Source organism: Zootoca vivipara, chromosome 6 (genome assembly GCF_965207765.1).
Source record: "Zootoca vivipara chromosome 6, rZooViv2.hap1.1, whole genome shotgun sequence".
In the NCBI taxonomy this organism is placed as follows: Eukaryota; Metazoa; Chordata; class Lepidosauria; order Squamata; family Lacertidae; genus Zootoca; species Zootoca vivipara.
Genome location: NC_142589.1, coordinates 22,355,901 through 22,381,700, shown reverse-complemented (window position 1 = coordinate 22,381,700; position 25,800 = coordinate 22,355,901). Strand labels below are relative to the sequence as shown.

The 25,800-nt window shown below is 46.8% G+C and overlaps 1 protein-coding gene across 2 annotated transcripts in view; it reads left to right on the top strand.

Annotated features, from left to right (window-relative positions):
- CAMTA1 (calmodulin binding transcription activator 1) overlaps positions 1–25,800 on the top strand; it is a 671,800-nt gene that overhangs the window by 284,210 nt on the left and 361,790 nt on the right. The gene's annotated exons all lie outside the window — the stretch shown is intronic.

Below are 25,800 nucleotides of genomic sequence, written 5' to 3'. Positions count from 1 at the left end.
ACAGGTTAAAAAAAAAAGCCCCTTATTGTGAATGAGTTCATTTCTTCTTCTTCTTCATTATCATCATCAACATCATCATCATTGCAATTGTGAATTACATCAATGGCGAAAAAGTTTCACAAGTGAGTTACTGGTGATACCAGAGTTGTGCATGCAAGCGAATTTCAATTCGTCCTGCTCTCAGTTTCCATAATAAGTTGCTTGAGAAGAAATGGTTTCTGGAACCAGGGAAGAGCGACGGCTTTAAAAAACAAAGCAGATTTGTTCAGATGTAAAAGAGGGTGTACAACGTCCCATCAATATAACAGAAGTTTATACGTTGCTGTATTTTATTATTCAGTTGCTTCACAAGGGACTGCATGTCTTGGTTGTGATTGATTCTCCTTGTATTTTAAAGTTTGAGCTTCTGCTACGTCGAGCTAGTTTTGACTCCTTCTTCTTCTTCTTTTTTTAAAGGATATAAATATAAAATAAAACATGTGCCTAATACATGTCAGGATTTTAAAGGGATAGGATGCCTGGTGGTACCTCTCATCCGCACTGAAATTGCTTGCTAGAATGCTAAGGAGCTGTAATGGCCATTAGCCATTAGAGATGTGCTTTTCCCACTCAATACTTAATAATTAAACCGCCCCTAGAGGGATCCGTGGAAACACTGTGTGTGTCACCATCAGACCATCTTAAATTCTAACTCATCCCCCACCCCCGCTGGTGACGCGATTAATGACAGAGCTGAATCTAATTCGGCAAGAGGGTAGCCCCTTTCCATGGTACAAGTCAGATTCGGTGCTGCCGTGGTTTGTGGGGCGTTGGAGGAAGCATTTCCATTGACCCCCGTGGCCTTGTTTGCATGTTGCTCCGCTGTGGATCTTGGCCCGAAGAAGTCAAAGTCCTTTTTGGGTTGCAGATGCTGCCTGGCCGTTTCTGCATCTTTGACAAAAGTGGCATTTGGGAAGCGGTTGGGTAGGTTTTCTCAGCAGCAGAAGCACAGTGCTTTCTGTGTCTTTCTGCTTAATGACAAGGCAGTGCAGCGACAAATCAATGGGAAAGTCTTGCCGGGCACCCTTTCTTCTGCCTTTCCCCCTCTCTTGCAATTCACTTCGTTTTGGTGCACATTAAGATGCAGATTATCCTGAGACTCCTCGTTGCCACAGACTCCCAGCTCCCAGACGCTGGGCATTGATTAGGCTGCTCATGAATATTGAAAGCTGTGTGTCACTTGCCGGTTCCTCCTGACACAGGGCAACGAGGCGATGGCTGCGTCAACCAGGCAAATTCAACACCCAAGCAGAGAAGCAGAGAGCCCACTTGAGGCCAGAGCTGTGGGCGTCTGCTTTCATGACATACCAGTAGCCCATCAGCCATTTCCCTGTTCGCTATGGTTTCCATTGCTGCTTCATCTTGTGGGAGAAGGACTTCTTACTTGACATATTCTTATTTTTTGTGCTGGGGCAGACAGATATTATACCCTCCAACATTCCACTGATTAAAATTGGGGTGTGCATCTTTTGTTGCTACCGTGTTTCTCCAAAAATAAGACACCGTCTTATATTTATTTCCCCCCCCAAAAAACCCCACGATGGCTTATTTTCAGGGGATGCCTTATTTTTTAAATTAAGTATGGTACAGTTTAACCTACAAGGTTAAACTGCCTATCACTATGTCTTATTTTCGGGGTATGTCTTATTTTCGGAGAAACACGGCACTTCTGTAATTCCGGGATGTCCTGAGGAAGTGGGGGTGGTTGCGTGGTACGTGATACTACCCTGGCTAGTGGCCACCTATCATTAGCGCATACATGCATGGTTGGATCCACTGCTTCCCCCAGGGTCTCAGCCCCCACTGCAGTGGGGTGCATGGCTGCTGCCAGCCTTTTCCCTAGTAATGTGCATAAAAGAGAAGCAAGTGCCTTCTTTGCACAATGCATATCTGAGTTACAAAATTCACCGTGGCAAGCTGTATTGCTGGCTACTGACTTGGATGGTTTTTAGAGGGGTTTAGACAAATTGCAGTCATGCTTCCAAATACCATTTGCAGGAAGCCATGGGGGGTGGGGGTGGGAGTTCTTGTGCTCAGCTCCCGCTTGCCGGTTTCCTACCAGCATCTGGTGAGAACAAGATGCTGGACTAGATGAGTCATTGGCCTCATCCAGCAGGCTCTTCTTAGGATCTTAATGGAGGGGATAAGGCTGTCTTCTACCTCCACTGTAGAAGGCAGTGTGTCTCTGAATGCCAGTTTCTGTGGATCAAAGCTACGAAGTCTGCAGTCGTCGTCAGGACCTGCTTGTGGGCTTCCCATCTGGGCATCTGGTTGGCCACTGTCAAAACAGGACATTGGACGACCAGATGGGCCACTGGCCTGATCCAACAGGTATTTCCTATGTTCTTAAGGGAGGGGTGAGATACAGTGGCTGTATTTGACCTGTAGCAGGCAGTATATTTCTGAATGCCAATTGCTGGGAATTGCAACTGGGGAGAGCGCTATTTCATTCAAGTTCTGCTTGTGGGCTTCCCATAGGAGCATCTGGTTGGCCACTATCAGTACAGAGTATTGGTCCAGATCAGTGTTTCCCAGCCTTGGGTCTCCAGCTGTTTTTGAACCACAACTCCCATGATCCCTAGCTAGCAAGACCGGTGGTCAGGGATGATGGGAATTGTAGTCTGAAAAACAGCTGGAGACAAAAGGTTGGGAAACAACTTCAGATGGACTATTGTGACTTCATCTGAACTTCAGATGGACTATTGTGACCTCATCTCTCTGTAGGGCCCACTGGGTATTCTTCTACATTTGTTCAGGTGTTTTTATGTAGCATCCTGAAGTGGAGTACAAAGGAATAAATAAATTAAACCATATTAACATTGCAAAAATACACAAAATGACAACCCTCCAATTGATTCGCCACCCCATGCAGGGGGCACAGAAATACCGACCCTGATGATGTCACATCATTATCTTTTGCTAAACGTTTTTAGGAGGCATTTGGGGTGAGTTTCCCAAACTTGGGTCTTCGGCTGTTTGGGGACTATAGTTCCCATCATTCCCAACCACTAATCCTGCTAACTAGGGATGGTTGGAGTTGTAGTCAAAAAAACAGCTGGAGACCCAAGTTTGGGAAACCCTGATCTAGACTCTCAGGGTAATCAGGCCCTCTGCCACTCACACAGGTTCTCAGTCCCCCATCTCCTCTGAGCAACCACATCTGGGCCTCCAAGCCAGGGGAACCAGGCTGTTCAGTGCTCCTATGCCATTCAGAAAAGACATGACCCCCCCCGGGGGGGGGGGAGAAAAGCATTTGCATGTGGGATATCTGTTAGCTGAGCATCACTCGGAAAGTGAGGAGTATCCTTGTGTGCCAGCGGTGCTTGTCAGGTGAAATTTGCTCCGACTTTGGGTTGCCATTAGAGCTCGCTTGAAACGTCTGAGATGAAGGAGCGGAGGTACGCTTATTGAATTGTACAAACCCGAAGGAGCTGAAAACACTCTGAGGGATTAGATTAAAAATCAGGCAGAGACGGATTTTGCATTGCTGCGGTTCCTTCCGCATCAAGTTTACTTGTCGATTCAACAGGAGCAGACTGGCGACGGATTCAACCGCCAGCTCCTTCTTCTCTCAGTCAACCTCTCAGTCAAAGAGGGACATGAACTGGTGAGACCAGAGGAGAGTGTTTTTGCACTTAGCCCAACCTTTCCCAGCCTGGTGCCCTCCAGGTCATCCCTGACCACTTGTCAGGATGGCTGGCTAGGGATGCTGGAAGCTGGCGTCCCAACAACATCTGGATGGGAGAAGGTTGGTCTAAGTGTTTGACATATAACCAGATTTAATGGTGAGATGGGCTGTTTTTAAAGCATGTGCATCAGTTGACATATTTGAAGGGGTGGAGGGAGGCATTGTCAGATTTCAGAAAGTGAGTGAGACAGTGAGGGGGAGAGGGAGAGCGAGCGAGCGAGCTGATTCTTTGGGAGGCAGAATGAATAAAATCCAGAATAACCTTGGACTGACTGGTAAGTGGGTTGGGACTAACCAAGTGGAATTCAAGGGAGACCAATGGAAAGCTCCGGATTTAGGCAAAACAAGAACCAAGGAGAGGAGAGCCCCACCTTGGCAGTTTTCCCTGGGGCACTTGGGGCAGCAGCAGTGGCAAGGAGACCCAAGAAGACTGTCTGTTGTCACTCTGCACATGCTGTTTGAACGCCCCAATAGATCTTTGTCAGAGGTCCAGCTTCCTTGATGTGGAATAGGTTACCTGAAGGTAAAAACACCCTGAATGAAACAACGCCTTCAATTGCTTGGCAACTTGGTCTGCCTCCCCACATTTACGCTGTCCCAGCAGTGACATTACGCTTTTTACGGTTTCATTCTCACTGTAATTGAATGAGATGGTCTTTATGTGGACTTTTACAGGGAGGACTAGCAGGGAGAAGGGGCTCCCATCTGCAGCAGGGCACTTGCCACATTAGGTATTAAGAGGGCTAGAAATAATGGCTCTGACAAACAACTCCGGCTCTGATTTGCTGCCAGAGGAGGAACTCTTTATTGGGGTTGACAGAAGGCTCATAAAAAACACAGTGCTGAAGGGAGGCCAATGAGGAACATGGGAGAGGTGTCAGCTGATCTGAGGGGACCCAAAAGCTTTCAGAAGTACAATGTATCTTCTCTTCTAAAAAGATCTGAGGTGTGTCCCCTCAAGAAAAAGCATTACAATGAGGACTGAGCATGCTCAGTAGCCATGGAATGTTAAGTGTCAGTGGGAAACAGAAAACCCATGGAATGGAGGAGGATGTCCCTGAACAAAACCACCCTTTATTAGAGACTTCGTTGCAGGTCCCCAAAGAATTTCATACTGTGGGATAAATGCCCCAAGAAGACAGCAGGTTCACAAATACTACCGTAATGCCAGATTTGCAGGGGGTGGGGGAGCTATGCAAGCCAGTTGTACATGTGATCTGTTACAATGATTGAGACCGGCGCTGCTTTGAATGGGGGAACACGATGTGCAATTAAAATAATTAATTGTGCCATGATGAACAACAACCATTTGTGTGCATGGTTGGGTTTGTGAACATGACACACAATTGCTGTTGTTTTACATTGCCTCGGGTGGTTTCTATTATTATTATTATTACAGAAAGGTGATTCATAAGCTTTACAAATAACGAAGTGCAGGTTATGCTCAAGTGATACATGAGGAGCTGGATCAATCTTTTGACAACCACATCTCTGCGTTGGTGAAGAAATGCTCCAATGGTGGCGTTGTCAGCCGTGTGTTGGGAGGTGGAGTTGCTCGTGGACAGAAAGGGCCAAGCTGCACTGATCGCTTTAAAGATTTTGATTTGCTGTTGGAGGCAGGAGAGACAGCTGGAGCAAAGATCCCCAAAATGTGAAGTGGGCACTCAAGAGGAAGTTTGATGAGGCTTCTTCAAGTCAGGCCATTGATCCGTCTAACACTGGCAAGCGCTCTCCAGGGTTTCAAGAGGGGACCTTTCTGATTCCCAGCCTTTCTGAGGCTGCCAAGCATTGAACTAATAGTACCACTGTATTCTGCTCTGGTCAGACCTCACCTGGAGTACTGTGTCCAGTTCTGGGCACCACAGTTCAAGGAGGATACTGACAAGCTGGAACGTGTCCAGAAGAGGGCAACCAAAATGGTCAAAGGCCTGGAAACGATGCCTTATGAGGAACGGCTTAGGGAGCTGGGTATGTTTAGCCTGGAGAAGAGAAGGTTAAGGGGTGATATGATAGCCATGTTCAAATATATAAAAAGATGTCATATAGAAGAGGGAGAAAGGTTGTTTTCTGCTGCTCCAGAGAAGCGGACACGGAGCAATGGATTCAAACTACAAGAAAGAAGATTCCACCTAAACATTAGGAAGAACTTCCTGACAGTAAGAGCTGTTCGGCAGTGGAATTTGCTACCAAGGAGTGTGGTGGAGTCTCCTTCTTTGGAGGTCTTTAAGCAGAGGCTTGACAGCCATATGTCAAGAATGCTTTGATGGTGTTTCCTGCTTGGCAGGGGGTTGGACTGGATGGCCCTTGTGGTCTCTTCCAACTCTATGATTCTATGATTCTATGAACCTGGGGTCTCCTGTGGTTGCAAAGCATGCACTCTACCACAAGGAACAAATGGCTGCACACACCCCAATCTCTGAGCAGTGAGAGGCTCCATGGGAGCCTGTACTTGCCCAGGGTTTGGTTTCCTTGGAAGGAAGGTCAATGGAGACTGTGGTGTCTTTAGGATATATGGTTTTATTTGCACATACATACAAGCTGAGCATAGGGTGGAGGGGCTCACAGCATGGCTTTGCCCCATCTGGTTTCCAGCAAAGCCCCAAGTCACAGTTGTGGGTCCAACTTGGAGCAAGACAAGCCTTTGTGTCTCCCCAGCTTCCAGTATCAGCCAAACTCCTCTCTCTCTCTCTCTCTCTCTCTCTCTCTCTCTCTCTCTCTCTCTCACACACACACACACACACACACACACACACACACACACAGAGCCCACCTTGGCTTATTCCCAGGTGTGGTGGGGAAAGGCCCACCCATTTGTCTCCATGGCAACAGAGCAACCTCCTTGGATATGCAAGTGCCCAGGTACTTAGCTGAGCAGAGAAGACTGTTCCCCCGACAAAGGAACTTGTTTGACTTCTTTCCTGTTACAGCTTCTACCCCCCCCCCCCCGTAAACAGTACCATAGGCTTGGAAGGGCCCCATAGGTATCTTCCAGACTGATCCCCCGAATTCACAACACTGTGGAGGTGCCTTATACTGAGTCAGGTCGTCTTCTTCAGTTTTGCCTACACCAGGAATACCCAACATGCTTCCCTCTCCTTGTCCGTGGACCACAACTCCCATCATGCCGAACCATTGTCTGTGCTGGCCAGGCCTGATCGGAGCTGCCCGATTCCTCATTCCTTATCCTTGCTCTACACTGATTGGCTCTGGTTCTCCCATCCCTCCTTGGAGATGCCTTCTTCCTGCAAAGTACTGTAAGCATTCTACCCCTTCCCTTAAGGCGTTGGAAGCTGCCTTATACAGAGCCCCGGCTGCTGGTCCATGTAGCTTAGTGTTGTCTACACTGGCTGGCAGCCGCTCTCCGAGGTTTCAGACCAGGAGTCTTCCCAGTCCTTACCTAGGAGATGCTGGAGAGTGAACCTGGGACCTTCTCCATTCAGAGTAGGGGCTCAGCCTTGAGTTTTGACACTGCTCAGCCAGTGCTTGTTGCTGTGGCCCAGGAGAATGGGAGATTCCCCGGGAAGGGTTCCTCTTCACTCCCTGCCTCCCTGTTGCTTTCCTAGCTTACATGGCCTGCAGTTCTTTAAAACAAAACCCCCCAAAAAGGGGGGGGGAGAAAGAGGGGGGGGGAAGATTCTGGGTGGCAGCCCCAGCCGTGAAGCTTCACTTGGCCCTCCTGTATTTATATCTCTTGGCAGAAGCTGCCGAAGATTCCCCCAAATCATCGTCCTCCTTGAACTTCTAATTAGTTAGAATCCCTGGTGGTGTGTTCATAATCAATTTGCCATAATTAAAAAATTCAGCTAATAAATAGAGGTAAAGCTGAATGTTGGAAGTCGCACCGTCTTCTTTCTGGGCTGACACGGCGCTGAATTTACAGCTGGGTGGTTTAGTTAATGGGCCTGCCTTATTCTTTGTGCATAAAGTTCTATAAATATCCAGGAATGATGTGTTTTGAATGCAGAATGGACCTCCCCCTTCTTGTTTGGGGTGGGGGAAAGAATAAAAGCATTGAGTGGTGGGTTTTCTTTAAAAAAATGTTAATGCTCAGTAAGAGATGCTTTTAATGTAGAAAACGACTAAAGAAATAAAGTAATAAGATGGATTTTGTTATTTAATTTGGGTCCAGGCTTTCTGAAGGACCCTGCCTCGCTATATGAGCCTGCCTGGGCTTCTGAGATCTTTGCGGCAGGCTTTCTCCCAGTCCTGCCGCCTGAGAGAGGGCCCTCTTGGTGGTAGCTCCCAAATTATGCAACTCGCTTGCACGGGAGGCTAGACTGGACCCCTCTCTGCTTTCCTTTTGCTGGCAGGCAAAAGTTGGAGAAGCAGGTGCCAATTCTGCAGAGAAAGAATGCTTTTGGGAAACCGGAGGGCAGGTTTAGCACAGCACTACCGTAGCTGGGGATTGTGAGTCGGGAAGCTATTCTGGGGTGACGAAGGAGGTTTTGCTAAGGATAAAGCCTAGACCAAATAAAAGCACACATTATACTCATGTAAAAACATTAGGCAGGTCCCACAAATAACCTAGAGATGCATTTTAAATAAAGGGACACATTCTACTCATGTAAAAACACGCTGATTCCCGGACTGTCCGCGGGCCGGGTTGAGAAGGAGGTGGGGCCGCATCTGGCCCACGGGCCTTAGGTTGCCTACCCCTGGCCTAGACGATGGTGGAGGAACACAACATAATGGCAGTGTGTAACCTCCTTGCTTAGAGGCAGTGTACCACATAGTAAGCAGTTCTGTGAACATAAAATTGGTGCTGCTGCTGAGCTTCCTGGAGGGAGTGCCGTAGCTACGAGGGGTGGGGTAGCCAGGTTTCTTGACCCGGGTGAAACCTCCAGAGGGGTGCCATTGAGACTCCCAGCCTGTGTGTGTGTGTGTGTGTGTGTATGCAAGGTGTGTGCACCAAACTGCGTCTTTGACCCAGGTGAAATAAAGCCTAGTTTCCCCCCTGCTGGAAGCATCAGGCTGATTGCCACGTGAAGGAAGATATTGGACTAAAATTGAACCTTTTGGCCTCACCCAGCTGCAGAGCTCTTCTTGCATCTCTTTGGAATCTGGAACTAGAATCTGATCTCCTCCAAAGAGGCCAGACCAGGAACTTTCAGGTAGTAATTGCTTTTGCGGTTGTTGAATTGAATTGCTGGGTGTGTGTTGTGACCTGTCCTGGGAACGTTGATTGATGAAGGGCAGGCAAAATAAACGAGAAATGTTGATGGATTCTGCCAGTGTCTAAACAGAAAATTCTCCCGGGGGGGGGGGGTGTTTCATACCTCAAGTGGGACAGTTTGCCAATTTCTTATGCCTGCCTTCAGGGCACCAATGCAACTGGGCACCCATGTTTCTTTAAACGAGCTCTGGAGTCAGTATTTTGTGGTGCATTCAATACATTCCGCTTTCTTTATAGCTGCGCCATACCTGTTTTGAACTTCATTAAAACAAAAAAAAATTCACTGAGGTGGGGGGAAAGTGGCCGCACAGTGTCAATTTTGCATGCAAACCTTTCATTATTATTGTTACAATACGGATCTCCCTGTATGGATGGATGCAAAATATATATATATAAAATTTTATTATTACCGTACTTGGTAAGCGCTAGAATATTTCTGTCAAAATGTGAGTGGGGGGAGGAAGGAAACCAGCCCACAAAAGGCTTTTGTGGTGTTTCAGTCTAACTATTACATGCAGGCTAGATGTTACATTGCCAGGATAACCTTGGTGATAATAGGATATTATTATTACCAACGCAGCTTGGGAGGAAAGGAAGCCCTGCCTGAGAACACCATCCCCATTTATTTTCCAAAGCCACCCCCAGTTCGCAAGTGACCAATGGGGCTTTTCTGGCACTCTGTATGTAAAGGATCCCCAGCTGGATCCAAAATTGCAGGAATATATGCTGGCATTACTCAGTTCCTTGCAGCTGCCGGCAAAACGCATTCCTGGGTTATTACCGGAGGACGAAGCAACTTGTGAGACCAGAGCTAATCTTGCAAAACTTTTCCTAGGATGCTCTGATCTGCTTTAATTTAACATGGGTCTTTCTCTCCATCGGAGGTGAGCTGTGTAGCTTGCAAACTAATTAGGTTCATGTTGTTCAGACCGGCTGCTTAATGCATTTCAGCAAAATAGAATGAGGGCCACTTAGAGGAGGAGGCCGGGTGGGCGCTTTGATGCAGCCACGCTGAGCTGGCCTTTGCGAGGGATAGTGCTTGGCTCAACACCCAAAAGATTTTGTGTTAACTGAACAGCTTGGTCTCATTCCAAGACTATCTCCTGCCACCACCACCCACCCACCCCCGGCTGCAGGCATTATGGCTGTGGTAACTGGCCGTTTTTGACCGGGGGGCTATGATCCCTCTGGGGGCCATGTGTGCCCCCTCCATATTCTTCCCCATTCTTAGCTCATAAGGATCCCTGCTAATCGAATTATCAATCTAATGATGGGGAGGAGGTGATTTGCATCCCTATAAGGGCGCCAAGCTAGCAGGAGAGTTTTAAACCTCTCTGGCTATCGCTACATCCCCCTTTCTGTCACCACCAACAAAAGCATTGGGTGGGTGTGTGGAAAAAACTGCTCTGTGTTTTATTTTTTTTTTGGGGGGGCGCATCATGCCTGTGGACTAGGAGTTAGCCACCCCATCATGGCAGAATATAGATTGCTGTCATCCTGTCCTAGGTAGGCTATAATCCATGGGGCACTGGCCAAGCACTGGAGGATACTGGCCTTGTGCAGGTAGTGATGGGGCATCCCTTTCAGGACCAAGGACAGGTCCCAGAGGAAGGAGGTGTTGTCCTCCTGCAGGCACCCAGGCACTAAAGCAAAGAGGCCAGCCTTGACCTGAAAGGTGTTGTGGTCTCCCGGTGAGCCCTCTGAGAGCTGCAGGGAGTCATCAGGAGCTTTGCCTAGGTGTGGACATGGCAGCCCACCTGATTCCAGTTGCCAGAGGACTCTTCAAGATGCTTCAAGTGCAATGTCTCATATTGGTTTGGGGTCAGTGCTCTCCCTCATCTGGAGAGATCCTTCAACTCTGAAGGTACTGTCATAGGAAGCTGAGGGATTGAGAGACATGACAACCAATGTACCTTTGTGGTAGCAGCAATGCTAGAGCCTGTGCCTGAACTTGTGCGGAGAGTTGTGGCATGACGGTTGAAATCAGGGTGCTGGTCAGCTCCTCAAAATTCAGGCATCCCAGTTTCTTGTGAAGTATGTGGGTGGTATTCAACTAAGTTTTACTGAGAGTAGACCTGTTGAAATTAACAGGCCTTGCTAAGTTATGCTACTTAATCGCAGAGGGTCTACTCTGAGAAAAAAAATAGTTGAGTACCACCCAATGTATTCTGAGTCTCAGACCATGAACAGAAGACCTCTCTCCCCCCACCACACACATACTGACAAGTTATGCAAAATGTGAGGATAATACTGCTGGCCTGCCTTAAAGGGTTATTTGTAAGGATTCCTGAGTTAATGCACGTAGAAGCTCTTAAAGTGCTGTCTAAATGCTAGGTCAGGCATAGGCAAACTTGGCCCACCAGATGTTGTGGGACTACAACTCCCACCATCCCTAGCTAACATGACCAGTGGTCAGGGATTATGGGAGTTGTAGTCCCAAAACATCTGGAGGGCCGAGTTTGCCTATGCCTGTGCTAGGTGGTGTTATTGCCCTATGCTCTGAATCTGGCATCCCCAGACTTCGCCCCTCCAGATGTTTTGGACTACAATTCCAAAACAATGTCTAATCTGGACATTGCTAAAGCACCAGTGACAGTGACAAAGTTTTTGGTCAACAGCTTTTGAGAGAAGTTGAGGGGAGGTGAAATGGTGGGAAATGTTATTATTATTTTTATTTACTTAAACCATTTCCTCCCACTCTTCAGCCCCAAAAGGCTCCCGAAGTGGCTGGCAGTCAGGTGTTGGTGGCAAGACATTCCCTGCCCACCAGCCTGCAGACATGGCACAAAAGGAAAGAGGATTGGGAGGGAGGAGGAGAAAATTAAGCTATTTGAAACTAAAGAGCCTTTTGTAGAGACCAGACCAGCTGAAATAGAAAGCTTTCCAGGAGTGGAAGAGCAAAATGCCACACGTATTTCTGAACAGCTGATGGGGAGGCCCTGCCATCTCCCTGCCCCCAAATCATCTTCCCTCTCCTGTAGGAGCCCTCTGAAGTGAAGATGGGAATAAAAATTCCCAGGATTGGAGCTGAGAGGGGAGAGAGAGAAAGATAGAAGTCCCTTGCTTGCCAGTGCATTTATTAAGGAGAGAGCACCTGCCCCTTAGGACACATATATTAGTCTTTCCTGTTTTAAGCATTTACATGACAGTAGGAGAAAAGCCTCGGTCTGTTTTTTGTAATCTGCGTGGCCATAAATCCAGCAACCTTGGTGGTGATGGATGTGAGAGGTAGGGGTTTATTACAAGGAGTGTTTAAAAAATGTTGACTCTTCACAAATTGATTATTTGCGATTTATTTCAGAAAATATTTGCCACGGCGTGTGATATACTGAACTTACGGTCATTACGGCTCCTTAACGATTCACGCATCAAAGGGCACACCAGGGAAATCGGAGAGCTCCTTTTTACAGTTTCTGAAGGGGGAATATGGATTATTATTAATTCTCAAATGGGCCTCCGGAGGATCTCTTCAGAAGGGGACGTGCATATCAATAATCCCCTTTTCTGTATTGGGGATCCTAATGTATTCATACACTGAAACATAAATTAAAAGCAAACACTTTTTCTCTTGTGGCAGGTTGATGCTCTAAGTGCTTGAGGGAGAATGTCTTTGAGCTTTGCCAAATACATAATGCCCAAACTGTTTTAAACCACTTCACTTCCTTTTTTCGGAACTCATAATATCGTTTAGGGAGACAAATTCCTGGGAGCTGATGGCCCTTTGAGCCAGTAAATGGAGCTTCCAGGTACAGGGGCAGTCTAACTCTGCTTGGCGCAAGCAGCAGGGGGAGGGCACTTCTTCTTTGTGCTGTTCTTCTCAGGTTCCCAAAAGATCTTCCCGGTGACAGTGGCAGGGGGTGGGGGGTGGAGAGAAATGCTGAACTAGATGGGCCATTTTATTTCTATTGCAGAGCAGGGATTGCCTTTGAGGGACTGCTCTGTGTTTGTTTAGAAAATGAAAATACTTTCAATACCAGATGGAATTGCTTGATGGTTTTAAGCAGCCCCAGAAGGGTCGGAGATGGCAATAAATCCGCAAAGAAGTAAAGAGTCTATTTCTTTGTCTGTCTCTCTTCAACTAATTCCTCTTGAAACATATTGTGAATGGGCTGAGTTATAACAAAAGCCACGGAGGGAGAAGCCGAGAGGCAGGCAGAACCAGCCTAGACATGGGCTTTAACCGGGAGAAGGATGCAAAGTGACTTCTTTTTTTTTGCATTCCCCTCACCCCCACCCTTTTTACACTCAATTAGTTTCCACGCTGTGCTGGGTGCAAACTTCGACTGGAGAAGGTTTTTTCTTCTTCTTCTTCTTCCCCCTGTTTGCTTTTTACATGATTAAGAGAGATGAGATGAAATAAATTGCATGAATTACCCGCTGTGGTTGCTGCCTTCCAGCTTTTTTAAGGAAACCTTCCGGTGACTTTCTATTCTCAAGTTTTGGAGCTTTTGGCATTTGCGTAGGGTTGGTTTTGCTGTTGGTGGAGGAGGCGACAGCTGTTGAGTTCCAAAGAGGCATTCGTGTCACAGACACCTACATAAGGACCGCATAAGCCAGCAACTTAGCTGGCTTTGGAAGAGGATGGGACCAATTTGTGGAGGGGCAGGGCTATCAACAGGTGCTAGCCACAGTGGCTATGCTCTGCCTCCACAGTCAGAGGCAGTAAAGGGCATTTCTTATGCTCTCATATTCTGAACTGCCTTGCTGAATCGCTCTAACGTCCAGCATCTGGCCAGGTTCCCCCAGATGCTCGTGAGCCAGGTATGAAGGCAGCATCCTGCCCCATTGTTCGTCCCCTCTAAGAACTGATGCCAGAGCCATGCTGCTTCTCAGCATGGATATTCCAGCAGAACTCTTTGCCTTGTCCTCCTCCATGAACTAGTTGAATCCCCATCAAAGTTAGCAACCATCACGGCGTCTTCTGGCAGGCAATTCCGTTGAGTCTCTTTTCTCTTCCCTCCTCATTCCTTTCCCCCCTTTTGTCTATTAGATTGGCAAGAATGGTCTTGTTCTCTGTATAGCACTTAGAAAATTGTAGGGGCTTATTAAATGTGGGGTTGTTGTAGTCGATGATGATCTGTGGAATGCCTGCCAGTACCTATTGGCCAGTTCCAGTGCCACCACCGTTGACTAGAAACACAGTCATTTCCAACAAATGGTCCAGGTTGTGGTTTTGTGTTTATTTATTTTTTTGCGTGTTTCTTTAATTCTTAATAATACTGCTACTGCTAAACCTTGGCTGATCCCTTCTTTGCCAAACCGTACAAGTGTTCCTGTTTGTCTTGTAAATGAAAACTAGAAAGCACCGTCTTCTCTCTCTCCCGATCCTTGGAGATGTGTTCTCACCCATTTTCTCTCTCTGCATATTCTGTTTCTTTCCAGAAAGTTTTCTTCTTTACTTACCGTAGCTGAGCTCCCATGTAGCAACTTGACAACCTCATCTGCCCACCAGTTGCTGTGGGTTGAGGCAGGCAGGCAGAGGAGGACATAGTGAAGCCGACATACATCTGATGTCAACACCAGGAGTGAGTGATTCGCCCTGACTGAAAACAGGACTTTGCTGGGAGTTGGCTCCTGAGGGGGTGGGTGGAAGCCAGATGCAGATACCATCAGTTGCTGGAGACCTTGGGCATCTCTGAGTTAGCATCTTGCTCCAATGAGATCTGGAGTCCTACATAATGATGTAATCAGGAAGTTTTCACCAGGCACTTTGATTGTGCTGGGTGTAAGGAATGTGGCTCTTAAGGGCATGGAGTACCATGGGTGTTGCCAGGATTTTTGGTGGTGGTGGTGGGGAGAGGCAGGCTTTTGTTAGGGGGGGCAGATCCTCAGCTTTGTATTGATTTGTATTGATTTAGGGGGGGCAGCTGCCCCCCTGGCCCCCTTTGGCTATCCTGTCTTGGGGATCTTGTATTCAGGGTATTCCTGCCTGGTGTGTCCTGGGGAGTGCTTGATTCAACTGGCCCCCAACCATTCCAGTCCATGGGCTTCTTGCAGCTGAAATTGTGATAAAGGTGGAGAATCACCTGGTGACCTTGGAGGGTTTTTTTGTTTTTTGATAATGGGGCTGCCTGCACAGGAGCTGTTTCGGTGGTGATGCTACAGTCCCCTACTTTGATAAGAGCACGGTGGTGGCACACAAATGGATCTTGGGCTCAGGCCTCATCTATGCACACCCCCCCCCCCAATGTGTTGATTTCCTGCTATGCATGCAGGATGGAGGCTCAAGAAAATTGAGCACTCTGGAAAACATTCTCTCTGCAGCAATAAAGTAGAACAGGGGGTGGGAATGAAGCCTCTGCACCCCAGTCCCACGCCCACCCTGCCACCCACGCTGGAAGAATTTGTCTCCTTGCTCTTGGGATGCTTTTTTTTTTTTTTGCTGCAGTAACATTTATGGAGGGATGTTAAGACCCAGCTCTAGTGCGCTTGGGATGCTCAACATTTTGCCTTCTGAATTTCACTGAAGGATAAGCAAGCGAAGAGGCGAACATCTGCTGGAAAACATTTAAGCAGCAAAAAAGTGTTTGTCTTGCAGAATATTTCAGGAAGCGCATTTAATTTATTTTGCTTAATTATCTCTCCTTGCATTTTTAATGTCCTTTAATACAGTTACGTTAAGCACTGCAGTGTCAAGATACTTAGAGCCCCCTTCTAATACATCCCGAATGAGGTGATTAAATTGCTTCTCTAACATGGCTTTGCAAAAAAATTATATATCTGTATCTCTCTCTCTCTCTGTTTCTCTCTGTACTGTATATACATTGTGCATCATCTCAGGGAATGGGGGAACTTGCATAACCCTTTGAATCGAAAGGTCACCGTAAGTTTATAGACGACAAAAAGGGAAATACTGTCCTCTTCCACTTAGGGATTTTTAAGCAATGAAATAATGCAATGAGTAGATGTGCAAATTTGTGAAATAATTTTTTTCAGTGCTGAGATCGATATATATTTTGTTAGTAATTTGTGTCTTGTAAATTTAAGTAATTTCTCTGGCAAATCCATTTTTAAACTTGTGAGCTCAATATTGAATGGATTTTCATTCTTTGTGGTAAATACTCGCCATGTGTCTCCCATCTGTGTTTTCAGAATTGCAAGAAAATTATTAATAGAAGGGGAAGTAGAAAAGAAGAACACAGGAGTATCTCCCGTTTTTTACTCCCTAATGCATCTCAAATAAATATTGCACTTTCATGTTACATCTAGCAAGTGTTTTAGCAGCATAAATTATACAACTCATTATCTTTGCATAGAAAACCCCCAGCAAAACTTTGGCTCTCAGATGCTGAAATTCCTGATAGGCTCCCTGTAATTTAGTTTATTACTGACTCACCTTTTCCAGTATTAATTCCCAAGGAACTGCATCTCTGTTGCTCAAATCTCTGGGAATAGGGTTGTTTCCTAGGGAGAAATCTCACATTTTTTATTTTATTTTGTTCTTTAGCACTAAGTGTGGAACGACTCTCTCTGTGGCTCATTCTTCATTCTTCAATATCCTTTTGCTGCTGTTTTCTATTTATTGTTGGGTTGTTGTTTCTTTGCAAATCTAGCATGCCTGCTAGATTTTTCTGTTAACCGTCCATCCTTTTTGCTGCAAAGTTTTCCTGGTGGATTGTAGCAAAAGCAACAAAAGAGTTCTGTGGCATCTTAAAGCATAACAAATTTTATTACAGTGCGAGCTTTCCTAGACTACAGTCCACTTTATCAATCACATGAAGTGTTACGCTGAGTTCATAGCTATACACAAATCCCCCCCTTTTTTTCTTTAATCAGAGATGCAGTTGTAGAAAGTGAGATTAGAGGGAAACAAGTACAGACAGTGAAAGTTGCTCATTAACAGTGGTTAATTCACAAACTCATTTGTCAATTGTCATGTGACACATTGTCATGTGACAATTGTCAATGACACATACCTCCTGCCATTGGTAAACCAATTCACACATATAGGGTGCTAAAAATCCTTTCTCTTGGCTCATTCCAGAAAGGACAGCATCAAACTTCTTGCTGTCTTTCCATCCAGTTGTTTCCTTTCAATTTCCTTTGCTCTAGGATGGTCTCTGCCAGGGTCTCAGGGTACTCTGGGTAGTTGAAATACTGTACCTCCCCCCCCTCCAACTCCTATATATGGATACCACCATTTCTGATGTCAGATTCGTGTCCTTTCATTATTTTGTATCAGGCTGGCCCCTTTTGTGTGGAAGATGCAAAGGGGCACCGCTGGCAAACGATTCCGTACCCTAAAATATTACCTCTACTCCTTTCAGAATGGTTTAGATTCCTCAGTTGAGATTGGACTATATGGCTTAATAAAAAGGGCTCCTGCCTTGTTTTGCTTTTGGACTGAATTTTGTCCTGTTTTCTACCTGTGTGCTTTCATCTGATGTTGTCCTCTTGTCAGTTTTGTGCAAGCTGTCTTGTGGAATTTGTCACTGTCAGTTGCCATGATGGCCACTCACTTAGGAGGAGTTTAAATGAAATCGCGGGAGGGGAAGAGCCTATTAGTGGCCATTAGCCAAGAGAGCTAAAGTGGGACCTCCATGTTCAGCCATAGGGCTACCTATTGTTAGGGGGGAAACACAAGGAAATGCCCACACCCAGCCTGGAGCTTCTTCGAGGCCAGGCAGCCCCTCAGTCTCACACGACGTGGCTTTTCATATATTTCAGAGCTGCTTTCTCTAGTCCACGTAGCATATTTAAAATGAAGGACGAAGGGCGTTACCCTTTGGCTTTTGAAGTTTTTTTAACTGTCTGCTAGTTCGTTTGCTTGCAGGATGCCGCAAGCTGGGGGGGAAATCCAAAATGCACCCCTTCTTCCATCTTCGTCCTCTCACTGATAATCACTGCGCAAGTAAGTTGTAAGTTCTGTAAAAGCCTCGTGCGCTCTCTAATAGTTGTGTGGAAAAGAACTCTAAATGAAGGGAAGTCAAAGGAAGCAGGTGTATTGAGCCTGGAGAAGAGAAGATTTTTTTTGGGGGGGGGAACGTGGACCCCTGAAAGGCAGCCACACAGAAGAAGGCAGGCTTGTTTTCTGCTGCCCCTGAGAATGGGGCAGGCCTAGAGCTCATCAGAGGAAGGTAGATTGCAGTTGACTATTAGAAGAAATGCATTGATGGCAAGAGGTTGGCAACAAAACTGATAAGGCAGAGGGGTGTTGGGTGGGCTCTCTGCCTCACTGGGGGCATCTTGAAGCAGAGGCGTCTCTTGCAAGGATGCTCTTACCACTGGATCCCCTGACTCAAGCAAGGGGTTGCAACTCAGGGCCTGTTGCATCTGGCAGCTGTGTGGCAGAGCCGGGATCTCCGGCCGGCCTCCTTCCGCTGGTGGCTCAGAGCTGGAGCCAGACCAACGGGGCTCTCACGCTCACAACCAGCAGGGCAATAAACAAATCTTGCATTATTTATAATTGTGGAGATTAATTATGAATTGTAACGGTAAGGAACGTTATAGTGATGGATCTGCAGAGACGAAATTGCTCTCATTAAAGGAGCAGGAGGAATAGATTAGGGGTCGGCAGTTGTTTGGGGAAGGTTTCTCCTCGGGCTCTGCTCCCCTTGTGGGTCTGGAATCCTGGTGTGTGGGGAGGGTGTTGCTCCACTCCTATGGATGTGGATTGCAAATGAAAGCCAGCGAAAGGGGGCACTTAAGAGGTACCCCCTCATGCATCCTTCCCTCACCATCTGATTGCCACAGTGTACATTTATTTTCCGAATTAGAATTGAGTTCGCTGCTCAAACATCACTTCCTTGGTCTTGGGACCACCTGGTAGCAGGGGCCCGATGGTCCATTTTGATTGAAGGATGCTTCCTTATTCTTATTCTCCTTTAAGTCCTTGATGATTGAGCTCCTTGCATTGCTGCCTACCCGGTTTGCATTTGTAGATGGATGCCATCACCGTCATTGGGATTTATTCACACACCCCGGGCACTGCTGCTTCAGCATAATACGCCAACCTCACACATACAAGGTAAAGGTATAGGTAAAGGGACCCCTGACCATTAGGTCCAGTCGTGACCGACTCTGGGGTTGCACGCTCATCTCGCATTATTGGCCCAGGGAGCTGGTGTATAGCTTCCAGGTCATGTGGCCAGCATGACAAAGCCGCTTCTGGCAAACCAGAGCAGCACATGGAAACGCCGTTTACCTTCCCGCTGTAGCGGTTCCTATTTATCTACTTGCATTTTGACGTGCTTTCGAACTGCTAGGTTGGCAGGAGCTGGGACCAAGCAACAGGAGCTCACCCCGTCACAGGGATTTGAACCGCCGACCTTCTGATCGGCAGCCCTAGGCTCAGTGGTTTAACCACAGCGCCACCTAGGTCCCTTCACACATACAAACAAACCAGAATTCCACTCTCTCCCACCACATAGCAATTCCCTCCGGAAATAAAGGAGGAGTTTAAATTCAAGGATATTTGTTGGTCAAGTGCAGGGTGTAAACCCAGATACAAAAATCCAGTGTGCTTCACACAGGAAGCTTGGGGGTGTTTGAAACAGGCTTATGGATTCCAGCCCACATTAAAAAACCCATAGCATGTTAATAATACCTTTTCCGGAGGGGTGGGTTCTGCGTTAAATTGGTTGCAGCAAAAGCGGCAGAATCTCGTGGTGCCAGGAAGACTCACAAGTGGGTTCTAAACGGCAAAAGCTTATTCCAAAATAAAGGGGTTGGCCTTTAAAGTGCAACAAGAGGCTTTGATTTTTGATTTTTTAGACGCACGTGCCAGAAGTAATGCGTGTCCCGTGAAACACAGCCATGTGTCTCTTCCAAATCCGCCTTCCGGCAAGCTAGCCTTCGCTTGCGCTCCGTTGCGTGCGCTGCAAATGCAGAGCAGGTACATGAGAATTGGGAGCCTTGTCATCTGCGGGGAGTGTAAAATATGGATTTTCCAGCCTGGCTTTGAGGCTGCCTAATTCTGCCCGAAGCAAAATCTCAAGGGGAATTTGAAAGACCCAGCTTGGATGAAATCGTCACAGCATTTTCAGGGATGGAAATGAATGTTTGGATAGTGAGAGGGTGCCCATTGCATCTCTGTGCCTGACTCATTTCTCCAGGTTTGCCCCCCCCCCACCCAGAGTTTTGCAAAAAGCATTTGAGGCCACTTTGGAGATTTCCTGCCCAGGTGAAGTAATGAAGTCCTTGCAGTTTCTCTGCAGATGCTCCCCACATGTTGATCCCCCCGACAGATCTCATTTTCCAATTCTGAGATATGGCTAGGATAAGGATATGATGCTCCAAAAGCACCTCTGGCATGGCTTGAAGCCAGCCCAAGGGGAAAGAGAGGCTCCTAGCATCTCATTAGAATGCGGTCGAATCGGAATCAACCTGCTCTGCTTCCTGTGGCTTTTGCAACAGGACAGGCAAGGAAAGAGGAGAGAAATTTGTTTTGAATTTTAAGGTGCACCCTCTAATTTGCACCTCCTGAAATAACCCATTGCAAAATCTCTGAAATACACTTTTTCTGAATTGTGATGCAGTTCTCAAAAAAGAAAATGTGTTTTCTTTCTTTTTGAGAATAAAAAAATGCATATATTAGAAGACATAATATTTGGTCAGTTGGAGGGCGGAATAGGGAATTGGGATTCAGCCTGTGCTGGAGGGGGGGGGTAATACTCCCCTTGAAGTTTGCAGTTTGGGCATGCTCTCCTGGGCTCATACCTGAGCATGGATGCCCAGGTCTCTGCAGTGCAGCAGCAAGGAGTGCATTTGCACAATTAAAGCTAGTGCATCAACTGCGCCCGTTCCTTGTGATGTCTGATTTGGCCACAGTGATGCATGTCTTAGTTACATCCTGTTTGGATTACTGTAACTACACGGGGCTGCCTTTGAATAGGGCTCAGAAACTTCATCTGGCTCAAAGAGCTGCAGCCAGATTGCTGACCGTAGTTGGTTCTTGGGAGAATATGACTCCCTTGCTGGAACAGCTCTGCTGGCTTCCAGTTTGCTTCAGGGCACAATTCAAAGTGCTGGTTATGACCTATAAAGCCCCATATGGCTTAGGCCCAAGTTACCTGAAACACCATATTCCCTCATTTTGACCCTGCCTGGGTTTTGAGATCTTTTGGAGAAGCCCTTCTCTCGGTCCTGCTACCTTCACAGACACGCTTGGTGGGAAAGTGGGAGAGGGCCTTCTTGGTGGCTGCACCCAGGATTTGGCGAATTCCTTCCCGGAGAAGCTAGACTGGCTCCCTCCTTGTTGTCCTTCCACCAGCAGAAGAAGACCTTGTTCCAGCAGGCTTTGGGGAACTGACTGCTTTTAGTTAAAGGGCTGGTGCCATGATGTTTTTATTGTAATCATTGGTGTGTTTTCAAAATACTCTATGTTTGTATATAGTTTTGATTCTATCAGTGTTTAATTATTTTTAAATGATTGATTTACCCCCCCCCCTTGCTTTTTTCACTGGCTCTTGTTTTTATCTGTAAACCACCTTGAGTCCCATCAGGGGGAAAGGTGGGGTATACATAAATATATAATGATTTTAATAGTAATATTTTTTAAAAAATGCATTATATTATGAAACATGGATTGCCGAAATATGTCTATTGGGCAAAGGTGTATGCAAAAATATCTCTTTTAGGAGAAACATGAACTAAAAAAAAAACAATGACATTTTGGAAAAACCTGGAAGTGAAAGAAATCAAAATGGAAGGTTTGTGCCTCCCTTGTCTGGGCAGAAGGCTCTGAGGTGTTCCTGGGTGTCAGGCAACATCTGCTCCAGCCATAGGCTCCTCACTCTACTTTGATTGGTCACCTGAAAATTCTCACCGGAGCCCTTGAGAGAGCCACATCTTCCATTCATAAAACTTCAGGTCTCATTCAGCTGTTTCTGTTCCCAGGCTTATCCTTTCAGTACCTAGGTTTATAAGACAAGCATAGGAGGACAGATTGAACGTGTACCATCTGCACCCACACCAGGAACTGGATGCTCCTGACCTTGTTTTTAATTAATGTCCGTTTTCTTTGTTATTGGAACAATTCTGCGCTGCATTGTAAGAAGGAAAGCTAGCTCACCCGGGCACCTGTCTTTCACTGGGCCCACAAACCCCTTTGACCATCTCTTCCTCCCTCCCTCTCATTTTCTTTTTAACACAAGAAGGTTTTTTTTTAAATTCCTCTTTGTGCTTGTTCCGGGCGGCAAAGCATTTTGTCTGCCTGTCCTTTAATCGGAAGTGCCTGAGGGCTGCTAAAGCAACTCTGCCCAGATGGCTCAGGTCTCCTCTTTGCAAGATCGGCAAGGCCAAGGGTGCTTTGCATCTCCTAAACCTGTCACCCGTCTTCCTGGCAGGGCTACAGCAGCATCCCAGGCAGAATACAAAGGATGCTTTTGTGCTGTGCGAAAGGTGAAGTGCTGCAGCTCTGAGGTTTGCGCCTTCTCAAAGCCAAACAAACACACATTCGCCTTGTGGTGCATTTTCTTTCCGAACCGTGGCTGCTTCTTGCTGTAGGACTACAGCAGACTCTTCTCCCCGCAACCTGGTTCTTTGACACCTTGCAAGGTTTTATTTATTTATGATATCATACAGATATGTCCCATTGTCCTGACTTCCTTTCATCTTTCTGCACAGAGTCATGCTATGTGTGGTTCTCAGGAGGTCTCTGACTTGGGCGCTGACCAGACGCAGACCTGCTTAGCTCCAGGAGTGGGGCCCACATTAAAGACCTTCACATCACCTGGTCCCGTTTCCCAGTCACTCTCTCCATCTTGTCCGGGTTTAGAACACACTGGGCTTTCTTAAGTCAGGCCACATGGTCCACATAGACCTCCAATCATGGCTCTCTGGGGTGGTCTTGGGGAGAGTTGGTGGGGATACTGACCATGTACAGTACATGGTGTCCTGCATAACCCTCCCCCTCCATATTACACCCCTTTCAATTTCCCATGAACGTGGGGAATTTGGGGCTGGCTTTTGGAAGGAAAATCTGGGAAATGAAACTGAGCGAGACGGACCTTGTAACGTGTGGGTGTGGGGGGGAGAGTTGCATACCCTCCAACATTTCTCCAATGAAAATAGGAACATCCTATTCAATACTACCTGTACTATTACTTGGGGGCAGCTTTCAACATATATAAAAACACAATACTGTAAATCATTAAACATTAAAAAACTTCCCTGTACAGTGGTACCTCGGTTTAAGTACACAATTGGTTCCAGATGTCTGTACTTAACCTGAAGCGCAGTTAACCTGAAGCGAACTTTCCCATTGAAAGTAATGGAAAGTGGATTAATCCATTACAGGCGGGTCCGTGGAGTACTCAACCTGAAGCGTACTTAACCCGAAGTATGAGTGTAATTGGTTCTGGAAGTCCGTACTTAACCTGAAGCGTACTTAACCTGAAGCGAACTTTCCCATTGAAAGTAATGGAAAGTGGATTAATCTGTTCCAGACGGGTCTGCGGAGTACTTAAACTGAAAGTACTCAAACCGAAGCATACTTAAACCAAGATATGACTGTACAGGGCTGCCTTCAGATGCCTTCTATAAGTTGTATGGTGACTTATCTCCTTGGTTTGGGGGGTTGCATAACTCCATACCCTCCAACATTCCTCTGATGAAAATAGGGACGTCCTAAAAGCAGGGCATCCCAGGATCAAATCAGAAACTGGGATAGCTTCTGTAAATCTGGGACTGTCCCTGGAAAATAGGGACACTTAGAGGGTCTGGAGTTGCTTCCATAGTAGAACCACAGAACTGTGGGCAATGGAAGAGAAACCATGTGTCATATAGTCCAACTCCCTGCAATGCAGAAACCACAGCTAAAGAATCTCTGAGAGAAGACCACCCAACCTCTTTTTAAAAACCTCCGATGAAGGTCTGCCACCTTCCGTTAATTCCTAAGTTTAAAGAAATTTCAACCTTACTCTGTCTTCAGGGCTGTTTTTACCCCTTCCATCACAAACAAACACCCTTGCAGAAAATATTGGACCAGCTCTAAATTTTGCAGCTTTCTTTTGCAGCCAGCCTGGTCAATGCTGAGGCTTCTGCCCTGCATGCTGACACTGCAGATCTCAGTTTCCTTTTGTGCTTGTCTAGTCCCAGGCGCCCCCTCCCCATCTCCACGCAACAGGCCCCCTGCCATGAAGTTTCTGGTTTACTTGGCTGACCTTCCTGAGCACAGGCTCTGCGTGAATCAAGGCCATGGCCCTCCCTCCTTCCTCTGCTGCAAGGCGTAATATTCCGTGTGCGGTATCAAGTTTGCAATAAAGGCATTGGTAATTGCTTTGTAATTGACTGCTTCACCTTTCCCCCCTCCCCCTCCCCCCATTTAATAAATAGCACGAATAAAGCCGAACCACATGTGGTGGGGATTGTAATTCAAATCCCATTCACTAAAAGCGGACCATTTTTCATTTAGCATGGAAAGGCGAGTTTCCTATGTAAATTATTCCAAAAGGATCTCGCTAGACTAATGACATTAGTGTCTGGATGGATTGAAGTTGTTTGAGTAATTGATGCCGGAGCACAGCTGCAAACTGTGCGAGGAGCCGAGGGCGGTAGCTGCGGGGTGGGGGCGGGAGGGGCGGGACGGGAGACAGTGGGTGGAAAAGGAAAGTGCAGGGGACAGAGAAGTTTTAGCAGCTTTCACCAGACGGACTGCAAAAGCAGTAGAAAGCAGAAGCCGCCTGGAATGATCTGGTGTATGGGGCAGTTGCCCCCTTTGCTACATGCAGAAGTGACCCCGCAGCTCTAAACAGCAAGAACCAGGTCTCAGGAGCACCGATGAGCTGATGAAAAGCTGTGGCTGGGGCAGCGAACTTAACCTAAGAACATAATCAGGGCCCTGATGGATCAAACCAGTGGCCCATCTCATCCACCATCCTGTTTTCACAGTAGCCAACCAACCAGATGTCTTTAGGGAGCCCGCAAGCAGGATCTGAACACAAGAGCATCCTCCTCTTCCTATGGGTTCCAGGGCAATGGGAAGTTGCACAAGATAAGCCTTTGGTCTGGTCCACACAGAGTCTTCTTAAAGATGGAAAGCGGGGCTTTGGGAATTCCATTGCCTCTCAAGGCATGGGTTCGGTGGAGAGGGCCTTTCCAGCAACATACAGGACGCAGGGTTCATCTAAAAGTGACAAGATTACATGTGGGATCGGCAGCAAAACGTTAAGAAAGTAAGAAGAGCCTGTTGGATCAGGCCAGTGGCCCATCTAGTCCTGCTTTGTGTTCTCACAGTGGCCGGCAAGCAGAATATGAGCATAAGAACCCTCTCCCCGCCCCGTGGCTCCCAACAGCTGGTATTCAGAAGCATTGCTTCCTCTGACCAATGAGGGAGAACATGACCATCATAGCAAGTAGCCTTCTCCTTCATGAATCTGCCCAGTCCTTTCTTAAAGCCATCCAATGCATCTCCCCAAACATTTCTCCAATGAAAATCGAGACATCCTAGTCAATAATAATAATAATAATAATAATTTTATTTATACCCCACCCATCTGACTGGGTTGCCCCAGCCACTCTGGGCCATTTCCAACATATATAAAAACATAATAAAACATTAAACATTAAAACACTTCCCTATACAGGGCTGCCAGGGACAAAGGTTTTATAATTACTGATCTCATTGGCTCGTGGAGGTGTTATTCTTTTCTTTTTTTGCATAACCCCATACCATCCAGCATTTCTCTGATAGAAGTAGGGGTGTCCTACCATACCATTCAACATTTCTCCCATGAAAATAGGGACATCCTAAGGAAAAGTGGGACAATCCAGGATCAAATCAGAAACCGGGACAGCTTCTGTAAATCTGGGAGTCTGGAAAATAGGGACACTTGGGGAGGTGTTCTGAGGTTGGAGGCCATCACCCTCTCCTGCTTATGAGAGGAGGTGAACAGGTAGCTCGCCTGGGTCATATTGTAGAGAGTTGGGGTGGGGGGAACTACCCTCCCCCCCTCGAGCA